This window comes from Phallusia mammillata, chromosome 6 (genome assembly GCF_965637545.1).
Source record: "Phallusia mammillata chromosome 6, kaPhaMamm4.hap1.1, whole genome shotgun sequence".
Taxonomy (NCBI): domain Eukaryota; kingdom Metazoa; phylum Chordata; class Ascidiacea; order Phlebobranchia; family Ascidiidae; genus Phallusia; species Phallusia mammillata.
In genome coordinates, this window is record NC_137257.1 from 24452392 (window position 1) to 24463855 (window position 11464).

Below are 11464 nucleotides of genomic sequence, written 5' to 3' on the forward strand. Positions count from 1 at the left end.
TTGCGTTTCTTTCCATAAAACGTTTGAATAGCATAACGATGGTAATTTTAAGCTTATGCACAAGCAAAAATGCCCCTCGACACGTTCTGCGTAAAAATTTAAAATGAATATCCTTGCGTTGGAAAGAAAGCTACTGTGCTTGTGTTGCAGTTTTCCTCGTCATACCTATGTGGGAGTGGATTTTCTGTATTAACGAACATAAAAACTGAAAAACGAGAACGACTACTTATAGTCGAGGAAGAAATGCGGGTGGCTTTATCGAATGTGCCTTCACATATTAATGGACTTTGTGCAAGAAGCCAAGGCCAAATTTCACACTGAGTTTTGATCAAATACATTTAGTTACGCGCGCTGTACTGTACAACTCATTTTGTGTTGTTTTATACAGTTATTTGAAATACAGAAACCTCATAAAATTGATCTAGTTTTGCAAGGGTGTCGCAAACTGTTTATCTCTTTGTTAGGGTGCCGCAAGGTCAGAAAATGTTGGGAACCACTGCTTTATTGTATTTACTTCAGCGGCTTTCGGTTGATTAAAATGCTCACTGGTGCTTCACTTAAATGGCAGTTGTGCAATTGCATTTAAATGTTGAACAAAGCGGGTTTAGGGTTAAACAATAATGAAAAACTAGTCATTGAGTTTGTGAGGGTTTTTTCTAAAAATCCAAATCAACCGAACAAGCGTGAAGAAATAAATAAAACAGATTGTTGAGAAAACAATAGCTAAACGAGCTATATAAGAAGCATTAGTTGCATTTGGCCTGAGGGCTCAAAACAAAAAAAACGGATTAATCGCAACTTTGCTCAAATGTCAAAAACGTTGTGCACTGTGGGCTCAGGCATCGACGGATAAGAATCGTACCAAGGTCTGTTTAAAAAGCAACCATGGCAAGATATACCATCTTGATTTACTGGATAGACGTAAGAATAGCAATGATCTTCACGTTTGGCAACGATTAAATCAAACCATAACCCTTTATATTTGTAGCATGCTTATAATGTCATGCACTGCTGAATAATGACGTCTTCCTATTCGTAGCAGGATTATTAACAGGAAATTATATATTAAGGGACTGTTGGTCTGCATGCTGCAACGATGAACCAAACTGCAACTACAAGACTATTGATGTATTAGTTTATGAGGTCACTTGTATGACAGGAACAACAACAAATGGAACCCTTACCGAAACGAAAACATGTGATGAATATGAATTTTGCGCAAGGAGAGAAACCATCATTGATGGAGGTGAGGAAAGTTGGCAAGTTAAAACATGGAAGTCGGCATTCGATTATAAACCAACAGATGGACATAGTATAGCTCAATAATACTCAAGTCAAAGTATTTAACACTTAATTAACTCTTGCTGCAACGTTGTTGTGTTTGCAGTCACAAAAACAACCGGCATGTGTTTGACATACGAAACTTGCAATATGCTCTGCAACAATTTCACCTGAGTAAATTTCGTGACTTTTTATAGTAGATACCTATAATGAGTGAAATAAACGTGTTTTTTACAGTAACTGTGTGGCTGCTTGTTGCCAAAACGACGAATGTATCTTTCTGAGTGTGGCTGAACTCAAAGTAAGGAGCTCCACACCGGATACTACACTAGCAACTATAACTTCAGCAACAACCACCTCCACTACAGCAACAACACTTACAACCACTACAGCAACAACACTTACAACCACTACAGCAACAACACCTACAACCGCTACAACAACAATAAGTACAACCGCAACACCAACACTTATAATCACAACAGCAAAACCTACAACCATAATGGCAAAAACAACACCTACAAACACTGCGACAACAAAAACAATCACCATAGAAGCAACAACTACAGCAACAAAACTTACAACCACTACAGCAACAAAACCTACAACCGCTGCAGCAACAACAACTACGCAACAAAAATTACAAGCTAAACAACACCTACAAACACAACAGCAACAACAACACATAAATCCACTTTACCAACTACAACAACAACAACCACTAAAGCAGCAGCAACACCTACAACCACTACAGCAGCAATATTTACAACCACTAAACGACTACAACTCCTACAAACACTAGAGCAACTGCAACAACAACAACAACAACAATTACTACATCAATTGCAACACCTACAACAGCAACAATACCTCAATCATCAGAGCAACTGTCAACCACATCTCGTGCTGAACATGCAACACAAATTGATATGTTGGTAATGATGTGTCTTGTTGTTCTCGTTTGGTTCATGAATTAACTAAAGATGTTCTTGTTTTTTTGAAACACAACTCCCAGAGACCTTGTGAATATGGAATATATTTACTGCAATGTTTTCCCAATCGGTGTTGTCATCATCAGTGCAGTATGCAAACTAAGATGACGTATCGTGTAAATCAAACAACCGTGTTCTTCGTGAAAATGCTGACTTGCACGTGATGGCAAACAGTTGTGCTACACATCAGGATAGTTGTGTTTCATTATTAGTTTTGTTCTGTGCGGTCCCTCGGCCACCGTATCCAACCTGCCATGAATTACTGACTTTTTGTCTTCCGTGGGAAAAAACGATTAACCGAAACTGAATATTCTGTACAATTCGGTGCAAAATTAAACACATTTTCACCGGATAAAGTTTGACGACGGTTTGTGTTTGTTAATTTTGTTTTAGAGGAAATCGGGTCAGGTAATAATTTGTTTGTGTTTAGAATTCCTACACAGGGAAAACTGGAGAAGTAACTAGTGGTTGTGATTGGATAATGTCAACTCATGCAACATTTTTACCAAGAGCAACTATTTATATAGATCTGCTGACTGACATACAAGAATGCTCGGATGCTGAGAAGGATTCTATTGTAGATTTTCTACCTAGAGTGTTTGATGTCAGCGGAACCTCTATCACCATTAGTGCAGCTTGCACCTTGGGTGGCATCCTGAGATTAAAACAACCCCTCAAGTGTCTGAATCTTATCAACTGCAACCTCAACCTAGAGTCGCTGAAACCGATTCAATCATTCCTGGACCTCACAATTGGGGTATATCTTCAACATTTATGGGTCCCTGAAGGGGTTTCTTTTTTGGCCTTATTTTATTTATCCAACACTGGTTTGTCCACACGTTTAGCAACAAAGAAGGCTGAAAGATATGTTTTTTAAATTTACAAGCATGTTTCTCAGTCATCCTAGAGACTAAATTCTCAAGGATTTGATTTTTTTCCCATTTCTTTTTTACTGTCTTTGTAAAAGTATGACAATATCCTGTAATTAACTACCTTTTATCACAAAATCTTTAGATTTTGATGAAACTTTTACAGATGGTGGATATGGACATGTAGATGTGACATCATCTAGTTGTGTGACTCGATAGCCCCAGCCGTTACCCTGCTGGTCCCCAAAGACTAAAACGTTTTTTATAATGCCACGCATCACAACGGAAAGTTTTAGTGGTTAACCCGTGCGATAAAGGCAACAGAACATATGTTACTTGTGTTTACAACATAGAAGCGTTAACGACTGCTGGTCACCTCTAGTGGGCAAAATTTTAAACAGTGGCCGATTTGGATAAAAAAAATTGGGAGTGTAATTTGTTTTTTGTCGTTTAGTTATATATTAGTTTTGGTAAAAACCTTATCAGACACCCCCTAGCTTCCTAAAATTGGTAAACTTTTAAAACAATGTGCGAATGGGATGAAATTTTTACAGTTTATAGAATACACCATTTTGAGGTGTCGAGCGATTTGTCTTACCATGTAGTCCCACCATTCACTCCTAAAATAGGTAAAACTTGTCAACAAATTTGATGACATTTGTACAGTTACCATTTCAAGGTGTCGACTGTTGAGTTTTCCCCCGTAGCTTTACCATTTACTTCACTCCATGCCTCTCCTATTCCGCCACAACAAGGCATAAAGCACAGAGAAAACAGGTTCACAATGGCCAAGCACAGATTGTTTGAACAACGTGGAGTTGCTGTGCCTGGGGTGTTGTGGGATTTCTGATGATGGAAAACAGATTTTTCCCAGAGAACTTCAAAAACTCGGGCTTCCCTTAAGCTTGTTTGTCATAATTGTTTAAGTGAAACTTTTATAATTCTAAAAAATAGTAACGTAAAAATAACAACGTAACAGCCTTCTCTGCATTCCGAAATTTTGGGGTCGACTAAAAACCATACTTGACTGGTTTCAGTAGCAGTGTTTCACAAAATACTCTTAAACTGCCCGCGCTGACTTTTTCGAAGAGTGTTAAGCCTACATTTGAAGTTTATAAAAAACAGATGGCTTGGCTTTGACCATGGTTGATGAGAAAGTATCTAAAATTGTTAATTGCTAATAAAAAGAAATTTGTGATTTGTCGATCGTAATGGACTTTTTTATTGTTGCCTGAAAAAGACCAGACTGCACAAAGGACGGCATGACTTTCGTAAATCTTGATTTAAGAACGGCCTGACTTATTATGTTTTAGCATATCGTTTACCGTCTTCATATTTATTTAATTGCACAACATATTACTAATAATGAAAAACGGGTATAGCCTATGAAAAAAACTTCATGCGTTATGGCCTTAAAACCGAAAAATGATTAAACCCAAACGCACTTCTGATGGATTTTCAAAATCAAACCCTTGCTGTTAACGGAAGTGAACTCATCTACAACACTTTGAAACAACTTTCAACAACGAACAATTACGAAAGTCAGGCCTTAACTACTGACAATTTACGAAAGTCAGGTCTTCTATGACAGAAAATTCACAAAAGTCAGTTGCTTTTAGATTACAATTAACACAGTAGGGCATTTTCTAACCGATCCAGACGAAAGCAAACCCCTCTGCGTTTTATAAACTTAAAATTCTGAGCCTTTAGACATCGTTGAAGCAGTCAGTTCAAAAATATTTGTGCCCCCGACGTTAAGTTAGCCGACTCAGTCAGGCGTTAAATCAAACCTGGAATTTTTGTAAAAACGTTTCAGAATTTTGTTTTGTTTTAGATTTCAACTATTGTTGGATTGTGAGATGACGTTGGATTTTCTGACATTGAATATTTTTTTCATGATTCCCACAGCGACGATGAAAGTAACCTCGAAGCAATGTTATTATTTCGACAATTGTGTTGTTTTTGTCGTTTTTTTATCAGCTATGTTTGTTCCAATAAAACAGGAACAAGCGTTAGATTATGTTTATGAAAACAAGTTTTATAAATCAAGTTGTCGAGCAGAATATTATTCCCCAAATTTTACCAAAAACTGCAAAACCTGCCAAGTTTATAAATTTCCTGTAATTGCCGTCATCATAGTTATCCAATTCAGTCCTGTTCATGTTAATTACCAATAATAGAATTATTATTGTTTTCTTTAATCACAACTTGATTGCTAAGACTTGAAAATAAATGAAAGGGGTTAGAAAATTTAGTTTTTTTTCTACCAATACGGTGCACCTAACATAGACAGGATCCAACATTACTTGGCTCACATTAATATTGCTTAATGCTCCTTTACCTGGTACACTTGGTACACCAACCGTTATTAATAATGCATCAAGGGATCCTGTAAATTTTAGATATACCCAGTGCCGGAAGCACATTTTATAAGTGGACCGAAAATTAGGGTTGCCAACTAAAAAATTAGAATTATCAGTGTTGTCAATCTTATAACTTTTGTAAGGTATTTCAAGAATGCCAAACAAAAACGTACTTCGTAATATTCTGGGCGAATATCTTTTTTTGCTACAGTGTTGCAAACAACTAGAACGTAAAACAAGGTTTATTAAACACATATATAAACGACGAGAACAAACGTACAGATATACCGTTGGCGATAACTTCGTCTAGTCTAACGTAAGTATTCTGGAGTAAGATAATAAGTAAGTCTTTTCTTGGTGAAGCGACATCGTGGTATTGTATCGAAGGCAGTGATGGGATTCAGTCGGTTCGCACCGGTTCTATCCGCCTAACGAAATTTTATGAGATCAGCGAACCGGTTGGCATTACTGGTTACTGTCAATGAAAATATTACTTTTTGTAACAGAACCGGCTGAAAAATATTACTTTTGTGATGGAGCAGCTGACGAAAAAATTTGAATCCCGCTACTGGGCAAAGGTAGTGTCGCTCCGAAACAATAGAAATAACTGCGTAAGTGCTAGTGCGTGTGGTATTAGAAAACGAAACATCCTAGGCAGTGTAGCAATGTGTGTTTTATATTTTGTGTATTTTTATTTTAGCGACACATCTGACACGTCAAGGCAATCGTGTATTTACTAGGCTTCAAAGACAAGACACAAATGCCTTGACGTGTCTGAAATGTCGCCAAAATAAATTACAGAAAACACATAAAATACATATTGCTACACTGGACTGCCTTCGGTAAACTGTTTCATCTGAGAAAAGTTTCTTGTCCAAAAACTTTTACACAGGGATATTGTTCACCAAACTGTATTTGTCTGTTATTCTTCGAATATACCTCGAGACGCAAATACCTCGAGACGCAAATACCAACGAGACACGAGACACGCCGTACTTATCCAGCTGATTCTCAAGCAAGTTAGCAAGTAAGAAAAAAAGCGTGACGAGGTTTAAGATGCGTTTTTGTGGCTTTGCAATGCTTCTGTAAACTGTTTCGACCTGGCCCTGCAAACGATGTTGTTGCCAATATTCCGAAAATGTTTTGAGTTTATGTAATCCGGGTCACTCCCCTTCACGATGAACCAACAGCCTGGGAATTCACAAAAAATATTAAGTAAACGCTTTTGCTTCGTACTGCGTGATAATTTTGCTGTAGACGTTTTAAATCCGGTCACAAATTTGTTAAACTTGTATTTGCTCTGTTTAGTTCGCAAATTTGTTAAATGTCTGTTTAGTTCGACTACCATCTACGAAACATGCCAACATCAACTTATTGTCTGTTGCTGAAAATGGAAATCAGTTTGTCACACAAAGTCCGAAGCAGGTTGGAGTACTTGTTCGTATCCAGACCTTGACAACATCTCCACACAACAACAATGTTTTGGTTCAGGGGACACCAGTAATTATGGTTCAATCTACGACTGATTCCACACAAAACATGCTACAAGTACATAAATAAAACATTAATAACTTCGTAGGGGTTTTATATACACCCATGTACATGCTTCGTTTGTGCAATTTTTTAAACTATGTGATTCCACAGGGATTTAGTTTAATTGTTTGGTGTGCCACGTTAACACAATCTATTGAACCATACAATGTAACATATCTCATGGCATGTGCATTTTTCTTTATGGTGAGTACAACAGTTTTTTTTGCAGTTAGTTAGTGAAAAACGAATACTTTGTTTAAACTGTGGAGCCACACTAAAAGAACCTTTAAAATACGAATGTTGCTCAAAAATCATCGATAAGACCGATACAAGTCACTTCTCTTCAGGCTTGTAATCATTGTGTTATATAGTTCAGGGGTGTCAAACTCGCGGCCCGCGGGCCGCATGCGGCCCACGAAGCCGTCCAATGCGGCCCACAAACACCCAACAACAATTGTAGTATTTTGCCAGACTTGTATCTAATTATAATTAATTGTTTTTGTGTTGCTGAAAAGTATTACCAGCCTAGCAGCCAAGAGTATTACCAGCCTAGCAGCCATATGCGTCAGACTTTTGTAGGCCTACTGTGTGCAAACAATGCGAAAAAACAAGTACCTTCAGCGTCACAATATAGATTATGACGAAATTAACAGCTAAAACCGATTTGAACACTGTGCAGCTCAATCTGTGCATCAAGTTGGAAATTATTCTGGGCTTTTGGGGCGTCAATAGATGGTATATAGATGATATAAACCTATTTCTTTACATCTGTAATTTTAAAACAAAAAACAGCAGGTAATTGGCGGATGTTGGTGAAATAAGGATCTAGTTTGAAAATTACATGCGGCCCTCGGCATAATTTCTAAACTGCAATGTGGCCCCCGAACCCCACGAGTTTGACACCCCTGATATAGTTGATTCATATGTTTTAAACCTAAGAAAAAGACTTACAACCTATTAGTTTGTTAAATTCAGTGGTTTTCATGGTTTTGTACCTAAGCCTTCACTTGGCTATCATATTTTTGATATTGGTGTAATTTTGCTACAAACCCATAGTAAGTTGATATTGGTAAGTGTCGTTCGTTTGTTTTGTCCAACAGAAACCAACTACTTAGCTTTGGGCACGTTTGGGTGGTTTTTCAAGTCCTGCCAAGTCAAACCAGACAAAATTAAAATTAATTTCTTTCAGAATTGAAATAAATTTTTTCCTGAGCCATGCTGATCATGTTGTTTGATCAGTAAAACCCAAATGGCTAAAACAGGATTAGAACCTATGGCCTTATGAACTAAAACTGTGCAATAACTCTTAGGCCACCTTTATCAAATTTTTGAACAATTGTTTTGTGCTAAAATTGGTTTAATTTATTGCAGGATGAATGCTAGCACATTATATGGAGAGTATAATGGTGCATGCAAATTCTACAGCTATCTTGCATCTTAGGTAGGGTTCCCCTACATCAGGATTTTCTCTGACAAGTCAGGGAATTTTGTGTTCAAATCTGCGTCAGGGATAAATGTTAAAATGTACATAAAGGTCAGGAATTTAAGAAAAAATATAGATATACTATGAAATTAATGTACTAACGGAGAAAATTTCTACTAGTTAGCTACAAACGCGTCTATACCATGAAACGTAAAGAGGTAAACTGGCGGCGCGCAGCTTAACTCACAAGGTTACTGTTTCGTTTTGCAGTGTGTGCGCGCGCGTAACAATACCTGTTTGTTACTAGTTGTCTAGCAATACGCGTTAAATACAGAAATAAAAATCCCCGTCTCAAAAAAACACAGCGCTCGATGCTACGTGGGAAGTTTCACTTGCTTAACTGTGTACCTAATATGCAAGGAATTAACTAACAACAAAAAGTGGAATGTCGTGACATATAAAAACGTTTTTACATCAGTGGTATTTTATTTCAAATTTAAAAAGGCCGGCTCCCAGTGTGTGTTTTTTCTGTGACAATTTGAAATTAGTCCGAATAGTTTTTAGAGTGGCAAAGGTTGGCGACGCGTGATATATGTGCTTATTGTTTCAAGGATAGTGAGAGTAGTAAGCTTAGCCTAATAAACTTAACTAAACAGAAACCTACGCTGAAAGTTAATTAACAAGGATCAGAGTATCGTACCTAACGTTTTCTCGTGTCGCCGTCCGTGTGACTTCCGAATATTCTAAATTTATTACGAAATATAAGTAATTGGATCGCAAAAAAGGTTAACCCAACAGTTCTCAAACTGGGGTCCTCGGTCCTTTAGGGCTCCGTGAGGTAATTTTGCGGGGACCGCAAAAAGCTGGAAGTAATTCTATATTCTAATTTAGCGTCAGTTTGTGAAACTAAATAAGTTTAAATCAAAGTAAAATTGAGAATCGATTGTCTTCATTGCCAAATAATAGGCTTTATTGCATGCCAACTAACAAAAATGCAATTGTTCGCTCACAATGGTAATGTTTTTTGTCTGGTCTGTAATGTCAGATTTGGATCATTGTAATGCAGAATTTATTTTTACCAGCTAAAATGCTGCAATCAATTTTCCTTTTTCTGAAAAACACCTTCAGGCTTAAGGACTTAAGGAAGCCCTCGAAATAATGGCAAAGAGACCGTTTAGAGAAAATAACGAAAAAGTTTGAGAACCACTGGGCTAACGCAGCTGAGATAAATTGTGTCAGGGATTGTATATCATAAAAAATGGCAACCCTAATCTAAGGTAACTCCAGAAGCTCAATAAAATATTTCCATTGGGCGCGAAACAACTTATTATGTTAAACTGGAAGTGTTGGAGATTTTGAAACTTGATCTTTAGAAGCCTTTTTTGTGACTATGACATAGATTTTTAAGATTGAATACATGAATCAACAAGCTGTTGCTGGCAGGCATAATGTATTAAAATTGTTTGCTTTTTAAACTGATTGTAGCTTTGTATTAAAGCAGACAATCATGCTTCGTACATCAGAAAAGCACATTTTTAAATTGATTTTGTGTGTAGGGTTAATGAAGCATAATAGAGGAACAACTTGAAAAAAAAAACAGGTTGTCTTGCAACTGCTATCAGCTCCCACTATTTTATCAACGGATTGTCACACACAGAGAAACGTTGAAAATTGTTTTTATTGATTTAATGTTTGCTAAATAGGTATTTTTTTCGAGTCCTGTTTAAAACTAACTTGCAGCCTGAATGCACAGATGTCATTTAAACTTATGTTATTTTACAGGACTGGGAAAGGCTCTTGCTGCGGAATTCGCGAAACGAAACGCCCTGGTCATTTTGGCTTGTCGCTCACTGATTCGAGGCGAGGCTGCCCGCATGGAAATTGTCGCTGGTGTAGAGAATCCAATATCGTTTTAAAGACGTTGGACCTGAGTTCTTTTCAGTCAGTCCGCGAGTTTGCCAATCACGTGGTCAACAACGAAGAAAGGTAAATGGTTTCGCAAGCAAAAAAAAAGTTGAATCTGTCAAGAGGATCCGAGTGTACACGAGGTGGCGCAAGACGACAACGCTTGTCAAAAACTCTGGGAGTTGAGTGAGCTGGGGCAGGAACTTGGTCGAATGGTCTGGCGCGCCTGACCCACATACAGACATAAAAAACAACCTTGATCGGGATTCGTCCCCGGGAGTGTCCTGGGTTCGAACCCCGTGAAAAATCAATAAAAAAAAGAGTTGAGTGAGCTGTACACCGGAATATGTGCAAAACCAGAACAGTAATTGAATTGTGAACTATAGATGGGCAGCTTGCACTTGTCATCTACTTTAAACATTAAAAATACTCTTGGCAGTGTTTGTTTTGCGTTCATGACTATACAAGTTCCAATTTTCATATTTTTAGATTACGATGCCACCATTAACAGTAAAAACAAATCCTTGTTATCTAGACACAAATGACATGTTGTGAAATAAATCGAACATAATCTATTCAATTCGAGTGAGCCACTACATTGTGTGCAAAGTATTTGTTTCGGCGGTCAACGGGCTATTGTTATAGTTTGGCAGCCTATGAGGAAAGTTAATCTAATTTGCAGATCTGTCATTAATCGTGCTACTACATATGTTTTTGTGAACATAAGAATAGAGTTGCCTAAAAGTAGTTGTTTTACGTCCATGTCTTCCTAAAAATGTGAAAATGCTTATTTTTGTTCCACCTATATTTTGCTTATAATAACGGTGTAGCTGCAGCGCGTCTTCCATCCCTTCACCAATTGTACCGTCATATTTGTCGCGCTTATTAACGTTGCGCAGTTATTCCCGGCCTCGTGAATATTTTAGCGCAATTGTGCTCAACTCAACAACTTGAGTTTTTCATCAACTTGCGCATAAGTTAATTAAAACAGAATACATTATAAAAACAGAATCTGATATAAACAAAACTCCAACTGTTGTGTTCAAACAAAACATTTGCAGCAACAGAAATAATTACCATTACTGTTTACACCTAATG